Below are 17097 nucleotides of genomic sequence, written 5' to 3' on the forward strand. Positions count from 1 at the left end.
TCAATGCTAAGTAAGGTATCACCCACAGGTTCTGGGCACAGTAGAGTGGGGTCACAGTGGTTTGCGGATACATCGCCACTTCAATGGTGACGCGCACAGGCTTACTGTAGTTTCACCACACCCCGGTCACCAAATGATTCAATCGTCTCCACTACAACCGAAGCAAAGAACGCCAATACGCCACCGCTTCCACCAGTTCAGCCCCTACGAACTTAACAACATAGCGATTGCCAAGACATCTTCCCGCAGCCATCGTTCTGCTGACCTAAGCTAAACAAAGCTTCAAAAAAATCCTGTGTGCGCAGCAGCTGGGCAATCAACACTTGCATTCTTGAGAGGTGTGCAACCCGCTACAGTCGAAGCGAGTGCAAGAACACGGACACGAGGACGAGCGCATCGCAAACGATTCAATCGAAATCACACGCGCCCAGTTTTCATGAAAGCTTCGAGAATGCAGGAGCTTGTAGAGTTCCAAGGCATAAATCACAAGCGTACGTAGGCTGCCTTTCCCAGCAGACATCGCAAGCCCGTCAGTTGTTGACGAAGCCCGCTAAATTCACAAGGAGAGCTCGGCTACCGCGATGTGCTCTCCTGCGCAAATGATCAGGCAGCCTTGTTCCGCCAGCTGACAAGCTGCGAAAACGCAATTCCTTGCTTGTCGCTGAGAAAAAAACCTGCGCACAATGCGCTGTCTTCCCAATTTGCATGACATTCACGTTATTGTGCGAAAAATAGAACGTCTGAGGGGAATCTAATGTTGGCAGTTTAAAAGATAAGAAGTTGAACGTATCTTTTAATTGGAGACGGCGAGAAGAGCACGTCGACCAGCTGTTCACAAATTCATTTATGTTGCACTTCAAGATATTTTTCACAAAAATAAATGGGGGGGCTGCAATGACCTCATGGTGAGAACATTCAAATGACAATTGATTACACAGCGCCCTTATTTGATGCCGCAGTTAACACAGGGGACATAACACGTTACCCGGTATCAAGTGATCTACTCATGACAATGTTTAACAGAAGTGAATCACAACTAATTCCTTTAGGTTTACATAAAACGCAATGCAAGTCAGGCGAGTCGGTACAACTGCATGTTAAATAAAAGTACAAATCGAAAGCATCACGGAGAAATAACCAAACAAGGCCGTACTCGTGACAAAGTTTATTAGAAGTCCAACACACGACAAATATTACGTTGATATTTACATAAACGGTACAGCAAGTTAGAAGAGTCGGTACTACGTATGAACCTACGCCGAGAACAAACTAGACAACACAAGACCACACAAGCGCAAATTCCCATATTGAAAGTTTATTACAATTTTATCACATAAAAAATACGTTCGAGTTTGCATAAACCGGACAGCAAGTAAAAGTCCGTACAAATGCACGTGAACCGACGATGAGAACAAATACACGAAACGATACAGCAAGTCAACCACACGAGCACGAACACCCGACCGAAAGTTTACTGGAAGTAAACACATAAAACATATAAACATATCACATAAAACATATTTTCTTGTGGTTGACACTAAACGTATTTTTGTATGCATCCATGTCCGTGACGTTTTGTCTGTGTTAACAACCTGACTATACTGCTTTTCTACTTACCTCCTTTTCGCCTCGTCCAAAGCGGCAGTGCGTAGCAGATAAGCGAATGCGCACTTCGGCATTGCGACGGCATCTATCGGCTCGGCGCAAAACACTTGCGAATACTACTCATAAGCGCCGACTCCTGCTTCTAAGTCTAGGCCTGCACACGATGAGCCTTCATCACATCGGCCATACGTCACCTTCGTTCTCCCGAATGTTGCGTAGGTCACACTCCTCATACGACGGCCAATGTGGCAACAGCAGCAGCGGTTTTGCACAGCGGCGGTGAAGCGCGATCCACCACGAACGAAATATCAAGGGCAACTGACGGGGAAGCGAACGCCGTCGAAGGGGGCAGTGGAGAGCGCGGACCACGCGAGCCGCCGCAGCCAATGGTAACCCGGCGTTCGTCATCACGCCACTCCGCCGCAGCAAATCGCCAACCGCCAAACGCGCTCGCTCAAATCCGGCGGGATCCGGCTTGCGCCGCCGCGAAAATGGCGATGGAGCGTGATCGTTAACAAATGCAGCCAGCGCCCGGCGGCGCGATTGTGCACGTGATGCTAAGGGACTTTACGTGATGCCATTAGACGCGGCGTTGGCCTCGGACAGGGTGTGTGAGTAGGCGGCGACATTCTTCAAAGCGTGACGCTACTTTTAGGGGCGAAGCTCCTTAGGGTGTGGGTCTGTCCCTCCTCTGTAGTATGTAGTAGTAGTAGTAGTCGTCGTAGTAGTAGGTAGCCACGTCTACTTTTAGGGGCGAAGCTCCTTAGGGTGTGGGTCTGTCCCTCCTCTGTAGTATGTAGTAGTAGTCGTCGTCGTCGTAGTAGCAGTCGTCGTCGTTGTAGTAGGTAGCCACGTCTACTTTTATCAGAAAAAAAAAATCCGAAAGTTGTGTCCTTAGCGGAATCGAACCAGGGACCCCTCGCTTCCGAACGTGCGGCGCTAACCACTACGCCACGAAGCGCACATGGAAACACGCACCACGATGGAAATAAATACCCAACATTAACGAAAGACTGCTGCGTTTCTAACGCGTTTGTGCTAGTGCGTTACGGCCCGTGTAAGACGCTGTGGCCTCTCCGCCTTACCCCCGTATTCATAAACGCTGATGGCGTCGGCAAACGCGGTGCACGTTCCGGCATGAGTAAACGGCTGCGTAAGACGCTGTGGCCTCTCCCCCTTACTAGAGAGTACTGCACGTTTCTAACGCGTTTGTGCTAGCGTCCCCTTAAGCGGGAGATGGTGCAATTATAATGAAGGGCGCTGTTATAAAATAGGAATGACGTCACATATGGCGCGTGTCATTGATGGAAGTCAATCGTTCGATTTAGTGCGGCGAGACTGGGCGAATTACACGGAAGATTAACGGTTTACCGATGATTCCCTCCGGAGCTTCGCCCACTCATCATCATTCACCCCGTGGATATGTGATGTTTTTATATATATATATAGGGGCTTGACGTCGCGTCGCCGTCAATGGGCGAGCGCGTCTCGGCAAAGTTGACAGTTGCGGCCGCTTTGATGAGGGCGCCACTACTACTGTACGCAAGGCAGACGCCGGTTCGTGCTACAATGTGGTTGCCGCAGGATTTATCCATGTTGGTGTGCTTTTTCGTGCGCATTCTCGTGTGCTTTTTTTTTTGTGTCTGTGTGATCGTGTGCGTGAACAGCTTGCCTTAGGTTTTCTGTGCTTGACTGCGGTTCTTTGGTGTGCGCATGTGTGGCAGACGGTTTTTCCTAGCGGTGTGATGCCGCGAAGCTGTTATGTGCCGCTGTGCAAGTCGAACGCGAGAAGAGACGCTACTGTGAAGTACCACGAATTCCTTGCGATCTACAGCGTCGGAAAGCGCAAAATGGTATTGCCATATTGCCTTCTGCCCGCTGCCCCTACAGCGCGCAGTGCATTCTGGTCTAGCGGCAGCCGCGTGAAATAGAACATGTTCTATCTCCGCGCCGGCGGCGCTGAACGCGCCCGACGCAGCTGGACACGCCGGCTACGCCATGACGCTGGACTGTAGATTGTGCACTTTTCACCGGCGTTGCTTAACCGCGACGCGCGTGGCCGCGCGCGCGCGTTACGCCGGACTATATATTGCCCCTTATTGATGAGGGCGCCACTACTACTGTACGCAAGGCAGACGCCGGTTCGTGCTACAATGTGGTTGCCGCAGGATTTATCCGTGTTGGTGTGCTTTTTCGTGCGCATTCTCGTGTGCTTTTTTTTTTGTGTCTGTGTGATCGTGTGCGTGAACAGCTTGCCTTAGGTTTTCTGTGCTTGACTGCGGTTCTTTGGTGTGCGCATGTGTGGCAGACGGTTTTTCCTAGCGGTGTGATGCCGCGAAGCTGTTATGTGCCGCTGTGCAAGTCGAACGCGAGAAGAGACGCTACTGTGAAGTACCACGAATTCCCCTGCGATCTACAGCGTCGGAAAGCGTGGCTGAAGAATATTTGTCGCCAAGGGCCGTGAGGGAAAGGAAGCAAGTGGGAGCGAAGTGCCAGGTCGCTGGTGTGTTCGTTACATTTTACTGAGGATGACTATAAAAAAGTTGTCGCAGTTTCACCTGAAAGGCGAAGCATCAATTACGATAGCAAATTTGTAGAGAGCTACACGGAGTAATGATGTTAGCTTTATCAGCTGTATAAACTTGGACATGCAGCAGCACCGGCAACGCGCAGAACTTTTGTAGACGCCGTCGGCGTTTTGCCCGCGTTCGCTCAAAATGCCTGCGGCGTTTGTGACTGTTGCCGGAGCCTCTGATATGAATAGGCACTTGGTGCCGCAGCTAAACGTCGCCTCCCTTCCCTCCCCCTCCCCCCCCCTTCCCCACGGCCTCTCGCGCGTCGGAAGAAGGCGCGTTTGGTCTACATATATGGTGATTGTAAAGGAGGAAAGAGACGCCTACTTCTGCAGCCCTTAAGGAAGCACGGCGCAGAACGCGCGTTTGTTCTCCGCCGTGCGTTCACTCCCCGTGAAAGAGCGCGTCCCTCGGGCCCTTTCACTCGCACATACAGCGTTCGGCGGCGTGCGGCGACGATTTCATCTCCATTGACGTCATACGGAACCTCACGGCGACGGCGACGCCGACGGCAGAAATCTGCTTTTGAGTGTCCATATAATTGCTATCGCAATAAAAAGAACACGGAGATTAGGCTCTTGCTTCCGACTGCGGTCCCGACTGTGTTTCCCGGTTATCCACCGTACATGCAAAAAAAGAACGCGCAGCCCAGGAGGAGGAGGAGGAACAAACATTTATTGCGGAACCAGCACTTTAAGATGGCCGGGCCTAAGCCTCCCATGAGGGGACGTCGAGGGCTTGCCTCGCCGCCGCCTCACGGGCGTGCTGGGTCGCCCAGGTTTGGTCGTCGAGGGCGGAGCTCCGCAGAGCCTCACGCAACCTCGACGAGAGGGTCGTGGTGTTAATGTGTGTGTACTGTGCTGGGCACTCCCAGAGCATATGCGGAAGCGTAGCCGGGTGAGTGCCACAGCACCGGCAGTTGGGGGTATTGTAAACTTCAGGGAATATAAGGTGGAGGCGGGCGGGTGAAGGGTACGTATTTGTTTGTAGCAGACGCAGGGTGGTAGCCTGTGCCCGGCTGAACTTGGGGTGAGGTGAGGGGAAGGTTCGGCGACTAAGGTAAAACGCCTTAACGAGATCGTTGTAAGTAGTCAGACTGTCCCTGGTGTCCAACTCGTCTCCAGTGTCTCCGGCGCGGTTGACTAGTCCTCGCGCAATGGAGTGGGTGACCTCGTTGAGGTTGGGGAGGTGTGGGTGGACAGTGCCCGCGTGGGCCGGGATCCATGTCAGGGAGGTCATGCTTTCTTTAGAGTGTGGTGCCTGGCGGAGGATACGAAGAGCTTGAGGAGAAATACGGCCTTTGCTGAAGTTAGTGACGGCTGAGCGAGAGTCACACACGATGGTGTGACAGGTGGGATCTAGAGTGGCCAGGGCGATGGCCACTTCTTCAGCCGTTTCGGCAGTGGGGGTAGTGACGCTGGAGGCGTGGTGTAGGACTCCATCGCGTGTGGCGACGGCCACAAATCGTGTGCCATGGGAATATTGGGCTGCATCAACAAATGTAACGCCAGGTACACGAGCAAAGGCTTTTATGATTGCTCCGGCCCGAGCTTGGCGCCGGGCCCTGTTATATTCAGGGTGCATATTTCTAGGAATAGGGTCTGCGTGGATCCAGCTACGGATGTCAGTCGGGATCGATTGTTTGGGGCCCTGCTGCTGATGGTAAGTAAAGCCAAGCGTAGATAGAATAAAGCGTCCCGTTTCAGTAAGGGTGAGCCGTTCAAGCTGAGAGCGTTGTTGTGCTTCAATGAGTTCGGCAAGGGTGTTGTGAACTCCTAGTTGGTTGAAGAGTTCAGTACTGGTGTAATGCGGGAGGCCAAGTGCTTGCTTGTAGACCCCTCGTATGAGGGTGTCGAGCTTGTTTTGTTCAGCCCGGTACCAGTTGAGGTACGCAGCAACGTAGGTGATGTGGCATATGACGAAGCACTGCACGAGGCGGAGAAGGCTTTCTTCTTTGAGTCCCCCTCGTCGGTTGGAGATGCGTTTAATAAGCCGTAGGGTGTTTTGAGATTGGGCGCAGATCTTGTTGAGAGCCAAGGCATTGGAGCCGTTGGTAGAGATGGTGAGACCGAGGACCCGGATACTAGGGACGTGTGGTATAGGACTGCCATCTTGAAGGCGTAAGGTGATAGAGTCACAGGGTCGGTGCTCAGATTGGTGTTTTGGAGGGCGTCCCCGCTGAATGGGCTTGTAGAGAAGAAGCTCCGATTTATCCGGTGAACAGCGCAGTCCTGTTCCTTGGAGATAGGCTTCCACCGTGTCAATCGCCGTTTGTAGGGCTGACTCCACTTGACCATCGCTGCCTCGGTACGCCCAGATGGTCATGTCATCGGCGTAGATGGTATGGTTGATATTGTCGACTCGTTGCAGTTGCTGGGCAAGGCCAACCATGACTAAGTTAAAAAGCATGGGAGAGATAACTGAACCTTGCGGGGTGCCTTTGCTGCCAAGGGGAAGCTGGTGTGATCGTAAATCCCTGGCCGAGAGGGTGGCTGTGCGATTGCAGAGGAAGTCACGAATGTAATTGTAGGATCGCTCTCCCAGGTGGAGGTGGGAGACCTGGTCAAGGATAGCTTCATGGGAAATGCTGTCAAAGGCTTGAGTGAGGTCGAGTCCGAGGATGGCTTTCGTGTTACAGGAACGGTCGTTTAGTACTTGATGTTTGAGCTGCAACATAGCGTCTTGAGTAGAAAGGTGAGGGCGAAATCCAATGATGGTGTGGGGATAGATAGAGTTGTCTTCGAGGTGTGTGTTGATGCGTGTTAAGAAGGCGTGTTCCATCACTTTACCTACGCATGAAGTGAGTGAGATAGACCTTAGGTTGTTCAGGCTAGATGGTTTGCCAGGCTTTGGGATTAGGATAACGTTGGCAGTCATCCAGGCGCGCTGGGATGGCACCATTGCGCCAGCAATCGTTGATGTAGTCAGTTAGATGGGACACGGACTCGTCATCGAGATTGCGAAGGGTTTTGTTTGTGACCCCGTCTGGGCCTGGAGCAGAACGACCGTTAAGCTTGCGAAATGCAGCATGTATTTCAGATGCGCTGAAATCGGCGTCTAGTGTAGGGTTGGGATTACCGATGTAATTTCTGTATGGACTGACTTGTCCCCTGGAGATATATCTGGTGCAGAGGTAGTCAAGCACTCGTGGATCTTGCTTAAGGGTCTCCGTATAAAGGAGTTTCGGCAGCCGATCCTGTTGGGCAGTGCGGGTGGTAGTATTGTCAAGCAGGTGTCTGAGGAGTTTCCACGTAGATGGGCGATGGAGTTGTCCATCCATCGTGTTACACAGCTCAGTGCACTGTTGCCGGCTGAGGGTTTGACAATGCTCCTCGATGGCTGTATTGACTTTAGAGATCTTACTTCTGAGGCGACGGTTTAGGCGCTGCCCCTTCCATCGAGCTAGGATGGAGGCCTTAGCCTCCAGAAGATGGGCGAGGCGGCTATCCATGCGTTCAACTGGGGCATCTGTAGTCACCACCCGAGTAGCCGTTTGAACGTCAGTACGTAGCGCTTGCATCCAGGTGTTGATGTCGGCAATGCCTTCTGCTGAGGCAGCACCAATGCGTATCTTACGAAAAGCATCCCAGTCGGTAATGGCGAATTCTTTAGTGGGGGCAGGGATGGCAGCGAGTTGGGGTAAAGATATAGCAAGGATATAATGGTCGCTGCCAAGGTCTTGCTGTATATTGGTCCATTGTGCATTGTTGATATGTTTGATGAAGGTGAGGTCGGGGATAGAGTCCCGGGTAGTGGAGGTACGGAGGCGTGTGGGAAAGGAGGGATCCGTGATAAGGGTGAGGCCTAAGTCGTGGTAATCTTGCCAGAGATTGCGAGCTGCAGCTTCCGTGCGAACGTAACCCCAGCCTGATGGGCGAGGTTGAAATCGCCGCCGATGAGGAGGGGGTGCGTTCCAGCTACGTGAAGAGCCTTCTTAAAGAGGTTGAGGAAGCGACACTTTGCTTTGTCCTTGGGCTATTGTAAATGTTCAGAAGGAAGATGCATTCTTTCCGTTTACGATTGGGAATTAATTCGAGGAATAGGTGTTCGATGTGAGGACTATGCAGTTCATGTTGACTAACAGGGATACGACGCCGTACTAAGGTGGAGACCCGGTGAAGATGGTGGGTGGTATGAAAGGTTGGTAACCAGGGAGCGTGGTGGGGGCGTTATTGGTTTCTTGAAGTAGGATAGCATCCGGGCGGCGGGTATGTTGGCGTAGGTATTGATTAAGTACCGGTTGTTTCTGGTGAAAGCCTCGGCAGTTCCACTGCCAAATGAGGGTGTCTTGATTAATGCGAGCCATGATGAGAGATGGTGGATGTCGCCATCGGCGTCCCAGAAGGGTCGCAGACGGGGGCGGATTGGCTAGGAGGCGTGAGAATATGATTTTCCAGGTTTGTAACTCGTTGGACAATACCAATGAGTGCGTGCTGGATGGAGTCCAGTGCATGTTGGAAAGTGCTCACAGTTGTTTGAAGTGAGGTGAGCATGTCTTTAACTTCAGAGCGGACCTGGCCCGTGGCTCCATCTTGCAGGGCTCTCTTCTTGGGGGCGGGAGTTGTAGGAGCCTCTTGACTAGGGGCAGGGGCGTTCTGAGCGATAGGTGTAGGGGCTGGTGTTTGGGATTGTTTGAGGTCTCTAACCTCCTGCGTGAGTTTAGTTAGGAGATCACGTAGGATGGCGTTCTCGCGCTTAAGGTGGGCTATTTCTGGGTTATCTGGTGAGGGAGGAGGGGATGGGGCATGTGTGTTGGTGATTTTACGACCCTCTCGTGAGGTGCCCTTGAGGGCCTCTGCGAAGCTCACCTTGTTCTTGTTGGTAGATGCGATGCGTGATGCCGATGCAGACCGGGATCTTGAGCGTTGTTGCCTGGATCGAGATGGAGTTCTCGAGCGGCAACGGCTCCCCCTTGACGGTGTTCGGGAGCGTGACCTGGTTCTGGTGTTGAGGGTGGAGGGGCCGGCTTGTTGATAGGAGGCTTGGCTGGTTGCTCGTCGTTCCCCGATACGCTTGCGAATGACATACGGGGTTTTATAACGAGCGGCACAGCTTTTGTCCGCGGTGAGATGGGGACCACCACAGAGGGAGCACCTAGGGTTACAGTTGTGGTCGGCGGGGGGGTTGCGGGCACCGCAGCCCCGGCATATCTTGTTATTTGGGTAGGGACAAACGTCCATACGGTGTCCGAGGCGGCCACACTGATAGCAAATGTCAATTTGCTTCCGATATAGCGAACATGGGAGTAACGTGGAGCCGTAGCGCACCTGAAAAGGCACATCTGGTCCGTCAAAAGCGATGATCACCGTTGTTGTAGAGGCGATGCGCTTGGCTGCCAAGGCTGTCGGGTTTCGGGCAGTGACAATTTTGTTGTGGATCTGCTGGGGGGTCTCCGTGAGTGGGATCCCACGGATGATCCCCTTCGTCGTGTGCTCAGCTGCAGTTTCGTAAGCATTCACCTCGTGGGTGACGCCATTCACTTGGATAGAGCTGATGCGAGCGTACCGGTCTGCATGGTCCGAGTGAGGTGTGCTGACGACAACAATGTTTTGTTGCTTATTCGGGCAGACAGTGTCTTCTAAGCTTTCTTCGTCCGTGAGTTTGGCTGCCTGGAGAATGGCTGCGGTCACCACAGGACTGCCGATCTTGGCTATATGAAGGGCGCCCTTGGGGCGGATTACAATCTTGATATCCTCCGTCGGAAGGGGTGGCATGCGGCCCGCCTTCAAAACTTGAGCTTTAAAAGGCTGCCTCGCCCGAGAGCGGGGCCGGTTACTTGGGGCTTGAGATGATTCATCGGTCACGGTCGAATTGTCCGTGCCGCGTTTTGAGCGGCGGGATCGGGCAGTGAGCCAGCCAGACTGGGCGGTCACTTCTTCCGGCGAAATATCCTGGCCGGCGACCTGGACATCCATAGTGAAGACGGAGGCGACACGCCGCCGAGACTCAGCCAGCGCAGTCGGAGGCCTAACGACCGGCGAGCTAGGCTTAGTGCGGCGGCGACGTGGCGGGTGGACAAAAACGTGCGGTTCCCAGGAAAATGGAAAGTGCCACATTAAAACGGGGTGTCCACAGAGTCCGGAGAACTTCACAAATCGTTCGATGAAGAATTTAGGTAGCTATAATCACAGAAAAAAACAACGAAAACATTTGAGAAAGCCGGAGCCGACATAAACACGTCCGCACTCCTCGGCCTCTTCTTCTTCCTTCCCCGCAGCCCAGGAAACTTTTTTTTCGAGCCCAGGAAAAACAACGGCCGCAAGAGGTGGATAGCAAAATCTCGGTTGTCGCAAGGGATTGTGGGGTACGGCGTATTCTGCTACAACTTCCGGTTCGAGACCACGACGCCGTCTATGCCGCCGTCACTTCATGCCCATGCTTCACGCATTTTGTCTTTTATATACTGCGGAACTTTGGTGAAAAACCACGATATAACCACCGCTGGGCAGTTCCAAAACGTAGGTGTGAGCTATCGCTCCTTCGTACTTATGATGGCGCCCTTAAACCCAAACCGCATGAGAGCTATTTTGTACGCGACGGCGACGAGCGACGGCTTCGAGCGACGAAACGGGCCGTCGCGCGAACAGATAACTTGTTCTTGTCGCTCGATCGCTCAGTTCTGGAAATCTAGAATTCGTCGCTCGTCGCTCGGAAGTGCTATGAGCGACTAGCCAATAGCGCAAAGTCGGAACTGGATATACATCAGTCAAGTACTACCGATTGTCGCACGGAACGAGCAAACGACTAGATTTTGATACGTGTAAGGATAATAACGTAGTGCAAGACCTTTAGAAATATTAATGCTACTCTTTACACTAAAACACATCAACTTAAATTAATAAAGCACGCGTAACGCCAGTTTCGGCGAGTATTTGCTGCCTTCATACCGGCAACACCGGGGAGACGTCGCTCAACGTAGTCGCTCGTCTCGTCGCTCGCGTGCGGTACGACTTGTAGGCGACGAGTGAACGCGACAGCCATCTCCATCGCGTCGCTTGTCGCTAGACTCGTGTATCTTTATGTGGCAGGTATTTCATGCCCTAACGTGTTTGTGTCGCGTCAAATAGTCATAACGTTTATCAAGCGCAAACGTTTGTCGAGCGGATATAAACGTTCGTTAACTTAGAAGTAGTTTTTAATAAGCTGGTAAGTCAACCTAATAAGTGGCTGTTGGTAACGCTTCCCATAGCAAACGGTACAGTCGATCGCTTCGTCCGCTGTTTTATCGAGCGGTGCCCAGCACGCGCCATGTCGTCGGCTGCTGTGCCTTCGCAGTCTCCCGTTTTTTGTCAAGAGATGCATGTCGTGTATAACTGCAGAGAGAAAGCACTCATTTAAGTATCTCAATAGTGCACGAATTATTTTGACGTTACCTCGCCTCCCTCTTTCGTGCAGCCTCAGTGGCCTTTTCGTTGTACCGGAATGAAGACGGCACATAATGTGCTGAGGATCCTTGCTGGGTGCACCTGCGTGTACTTAACTGATTGTTAAAAAGGGGCTATTTGTACTAGAACGTTAGCAGACGAAGTTATTCGCTAAAACACTTGCCTGTGACGAAATGATCTTAACATAATCTGGCTCTACGTTCGGTACCCACAGCTCGCCGTTCACGGTCGCTCGTTTGACGGCAACTGCCCATTTACGTTTGTGCGCTTCATTCCATGGAAAACGAAACACTGTTTTTTTTTCGTTCACGGAAGAGTTCGCGCACCCTAATGCCGAGCAGCCAACCATAATCACGTTGCTCAAGCGTGTTTTCTTCGCGAACGGCGGGAAATCGCACTGTAGAAACTGCTGACAAGGCTGAACGAAGCAACAGAAGCGCTAACCCGCGAACCGGAAGTCGCTAGCTGACGACATCGTCATTTTGCTATCCACCTACTGTCAACTCAGCCGAGACGCGCTCGCCCACTGGTGGCGACGCGACGCAGCAGTGAAAGAAATTGATAAACAGATGGACACAGTGAGCAATCAAATTGCAGCGTACAAGGAATTGAGCCCAACTGCACACTTTGGGTTGGCTATAGAGCCATTTGTTGCTGCGACGCCTGAGCACATGAAAGCTTACTTATACATGGAGCTCATACATGTTGCCTCACATTATGACCGAGGCATTTACCCGCCAGCGCTTCTGTATCAAGGAATTCCGGAAGGTGAATGATGGTTTGGTCGCAGCGTATCACAATGTTGCATTTGTTATGATGGTTTTGTCAAAGTGTATGACAACATAAACAAAATTCTTTCACCTCTGCTGCTTTCTTTGCCAGTAGGGGGCCGAAGGACTCCCTCAAACCATCCTTGACAGGCTTTTCCCTTCGCCTCCTACCGAATGTATTGTGATAAAGCTATAAAGAATCAGTCAATCAAATTCATTCAGATTCATTCATTCAGCATTCGTACATACAAGTACTGAGTATGTATTTCTTCACATATATTTACAGGTACATGAACATCGCATAACAAACAATTGTGACATGCATGTATGGTTACATTGGGCCAGACACATTTGTTAACACAGCTGAACTTCATTTTATCGCATTAGTGTCCCTTTAACTGAAGTGTGACATTAAGGACGTAAAAACATTTTGAAGAGTAATAGTGAAGATTATTAGTTCGTGTAGACTATTAGGCAAACCAAAGTGTTATGTAATACGTAAAAAAATGTAACAATTTATCATAACAATTAACAAATGTGTGTATCTGTCAAGGCAGCACTTGCAACTTCACATTTGCTTGGCATAACAAAACACTTTTTGGCAGCCACATAGACATTCATGTGTAGAATGGACTCAACCGAGATGTGAAAATCCTGAAAGCGTAATATATTTTCAAAAGAGGCGTGCAGAATCAATGTTTGCTGCAAAATAGTATCCAATGTCTCACACATTAAATGGAACAAAAAAGTAGAGTTACCTGAAAAAAAAAGCGCCTACTAGACGGCACCTTCCAATTAGTAGTATACAACAAACATTTCATTGGGTCCTACTGAGGAGCCCTTTGAAAGGTCATATCAAACCTATGGTGGAAGGCCACATCGCTCGCGTTGCCACGGTACAGCTCCTTCGTGCACAAAATAGTTGCGAAACACATCCCGCGTTTCGGCTGCAGACTTTGTGTAATTGTGGGCACCATGATGCTGCAGATCAAGGAAAGCATTCTCCTCAGCTTCCTGGCGCCACTGCCCTTCCACAAGGTTGCCGAAGGTGTCTACCTCGTCCACATATCTTTCTGGAATGTAGGACACGTCATCACGAAGGAAATTGTGCAGAGCACATGCAGCGAGTGTCACCATTCTGGAATTTTTTGGTAGAAGGTTCATCGGTCTACGGAAAATCCTGAACCTTGATGCCAGCACCCCAAATGCATTCTCGGCACATCTTCTGCAATTTTGAAGACAAACATTATAGTAGAACTTATGACGAATACATTTAAGTTACGCGTTACCTTGCTCTGCTGAGGCGGTAGTTAAAGAGGCGCAGGTCCTCTGCGAGGCACCTGCCAGGGTACGGCCGCAGGAAGTCTGGCCTCAACTTGGAACGCCTCGTCGCCGACAAAGACGCAAGGGGCTACGGCAGTGGACAGTGGGAGCAGCTGAGGAGGAGGCAGGTTTAAAGCACCTTGACTGAGAAGTTTTCCAATCTTCGATGCCTTGAATACACCACCATCACTCTGCGATCCGTATGCGCCCACATCAATGCAGACAAATCGTAGCTGGCTGTCCACTACAGCCATTAAAACGATGGAGTAGGTGCCCTGTAATGACAGAGAATCACATCTCATTGAGGTGTGTTTCACTAAATCTTTGTACTTGTAAGAATAATACATAACTAACGGTTTCTTACCTTATAATTTAAATATTGAGATCCCGAATGCGGAGAGGCTTCTATTTGGACATGCTTCCCATCCACAGCACCTATGCAGTGTGGGAAATCCCACCTGCTCTCAAAGCCCTTGGCAATAGCGTGCCACTGCTCAACGTTTGCTGGGAACTGAAAATGCAGTAAGTAATCATAGATATTGCAGCCTTCCCTCGTACAAAAATATGCAATGGTTAAACATGGAAAATAGTTGTTCTGGTTAAACCTTCAATAAATCAAGTTTCATAACTCGCATAACACTTATGCATGTAGGTCACCACGAATGTCTCAATAACTTGCTTAAACAAGCTTACATATTTAAGAAATTTGCAGGATAACTTACCTTCATGCACTTGGGTCGAATGACATCTTACAGAAGTGCACATACTTCCTTCACAATGTTACTTGCAGTCGATATGCCTACCTTAAATGCCATGGCAACATCTTGAATTTGCATCCCCGATGCTAGGTATCTAAAGTAAACATAGAAAACGCATTGCTCGGCAAACTTGTGGAGCTAAGTTCCCGAAAACAATGTGCAACATTTCCTTCTTGCAGCGAAATATAAATACATTTATTTATCTTTTAATTAGCAATAAATGACACGTTCCCTGGCAATGGCAGAGGCAATGGCAATGTTCCCTGGCAATGGCAGAGGTACATTGTTTACTTTTTCCCAAAACTCCGAAAATCCCCAGTTGTAAAAAAATGAGTTCACACGCTAGACAGCGTGCAAGATGCAGAGCATTTAAGTATTTGCATATCAGAAGCACAGGTCAAGAATTATTTTCACTACAATACCATGGACGCACATTTAGAGCTGTTAACTTACCTCAATGTGATGGCAAGGCGGCATCGTGAGGGCACGGGCTCCCGTAAAACCCACTGCTTTGAAAGCCTTGTTTTCTAGGAACGAATGTAGTTTTTCGAATGTCTCTGGTGTCATCCGATAATATTTTCGGAACACCTCCGAATCATGGGTCATCAGAAAGAGGCTCTGCGCAGGAAATAATATTTCACAATTACTACACCTGCGCACTTGTACGAAGAATACTCAATACGAATGCGACTCACCGTTGTGTAGAACTCGGACTCCGTCTTCCTGTTCTGCCAGCTCGGCCTCACCCACCATCGACGGGGGTTTGGTTGTAGCAGGAGTGCCTTCTTCTTCAGTAAGTAAAGTTTTTTTTTTTTTTTTTGTGAAGAAGCAGGAGCTTCTTATTGACGGGGCCCACTTAGACACGATCTTGCAGGCGCGAATGGCGCGTAGCAGACGATACGCTCGCGCAAAATGCGCACTCGCCAGTGTTGCCCGTACCTTCGTGCCAGTCAGAATGCCGCTAAAAACAGCTGAATCGCTTTGTTTATTTCCTTTTTTATTATTAAATACGGTAATGATACTTTCAGTAGTGTAAATATATGGTTTAGAAACATTGCAGAGTGGTTAATTTAGCAAAAAGGTTGCTAAAGCGTACACCGAACCATATACGAGTTTGCAAAACCTGTGCTACGAGTATGCGAAAAACGCAGCTGCCGTGGATCCATGTGAAACGTGATTGCGAATTTCGCATCTGCGAAAAACGCACTGCAAAATCGCACCATGTGAAACGGGCTTAACACGCTGATGACACGGTGCGCTTCGTTCGCCGTCATGATAGTTATCTTAGTTCCTCTAATTTCCTTGGACGTTTAAGGAGCCAAAACTGCGGTGATGTTCGTGAATACCAAGCTACTAAGACTCCGGGACACAGTGAAAGTGTTCCTGCATAGAAGAAATCCAGCCGGAGGGGCACCACTTGCGTTGCGCCGAATTGTTAGTTCGGCTACAAACATGCATGCAACGGACGAAAATATCGTTGGTTTCGATGCGCAGAGACCGAGGACTTCCTGAGAGATGTAAACTTGCCCTTCGCCGTGCTGACAAAATGTTTCAATTGCATTAGTCATGTGCCAGCGCCTATTTAAGGAGCATGTCATCGAGCGTATGAAGGAAGAGTGTGCAGATTCCGATGGCGTATGAGCCGCTAATGACACTGTGCCTTCGATGCTACCCGACGCTGGTGGCTTGCATATTGAATAAAATTCATAGAAAAACAAGCAAGGCTCCGACGGGATGTCGGCCGCTGAAATAATCCCGAAGATATATAGCCAGCCAAATTCACACATGCTTCAAGCAAACAGGATGCGAATGAAGATGTCACGTGTTCTGCAGGTGAAGATCGAGTATTTGTAGCTGCTCAAAGACGGCCGACGAAGTGATTCTGTGTGCGAAAAATTGAGCCTGAAGTGCAGCGGCCGCGGTTTACAACAAAATTAACGACAGGCAGATGCCCTGCCGCTGGCATTATTCCCACTTCGCCAGCTCAAGCATTCAGGATTCATCCGTTGTGAGCAGCACAAAATGAAAATTACGAAAAGCATCATCAAGCTAATATACTGCTCGCCTGCACTGACTTGTGACGACCAAGAACTTAGCTCCTGAGCGTATACTCAAGAAAAGGAAAAGCACCCCATGCTACGCTACATCTATTGTGATGCAGTGCAGTGTTTCATTTAAAGCTATAGTTGCAGTATAAGCTTGGCGTTGCTGGTTTGCGTGTTTGACCGAAGAATTACATAAACAATTATTGCACTCATATATGCGTATACGCTTGTCAATGGTGCTTGTCATTTGGCGCACCCTTCGAATTCGTAGGCCTTCCTCAATCAAAAACTACTAATGAAGAAGAAGAAGAAGAAGCAGATACATAGGCTCTGCATCTGCACCCATATTGCGTGTCTCTTCACCACGTTTGACGATGCGCAAGAAAGAACAGAAGAAGACCAAGTGGCCTTCGTTAAGGAGCGCTGCGACGTCACCCCAGGAGCCCCCGGTTAGTACTGAGGTGGAAGCGACGGACCCTCAGGTGCTCTGCTCTGAACCGGCGCACGCCTCGGCAGGTGCCGATGACAACCCTTGGCGACGGTTCCTGGCGCTCGGAAAGGGCCTACCCGCCGACAACGCAGTCGCCAGCGCTCCGGTGCTGGTACGTGCCGCAATACAGGGAGTTTGTCTAGTGGTT

At 50.2% G+C, this 17097-nt stretch overlaps 1 pseudogene; it reads right to left on the reverse strand.

Annotated features, from left to right (window-relative positions):
* Positions 1–12263: 12263 nt before the first annotated feature.
* On the reverse strand, positions 12264–14339 carry LOC125945913 (uncharacterized; annotated as a pseudogene).
* Between the last annotated feature and the right edge of the window lie 2758 nt (positions 14340–17097).

The sequence above is a fragment of the Dermacentor silvarum genome, chromosome 5 (genome assembly GCF_013339745.2).
Source record: "Dermacentor silvarum isolate Dsil-2018 chromosome 5, BIME_Dsil_1.4, whole genome shotgun sequence".
In the NCBI taxonomy this organism is placed as follows: Eukaryota; Metazoa; Arthropoda; class Arachnida; order Ixodida; family Ixodidae; genus Dermacentor; species Dermacentor silvarum.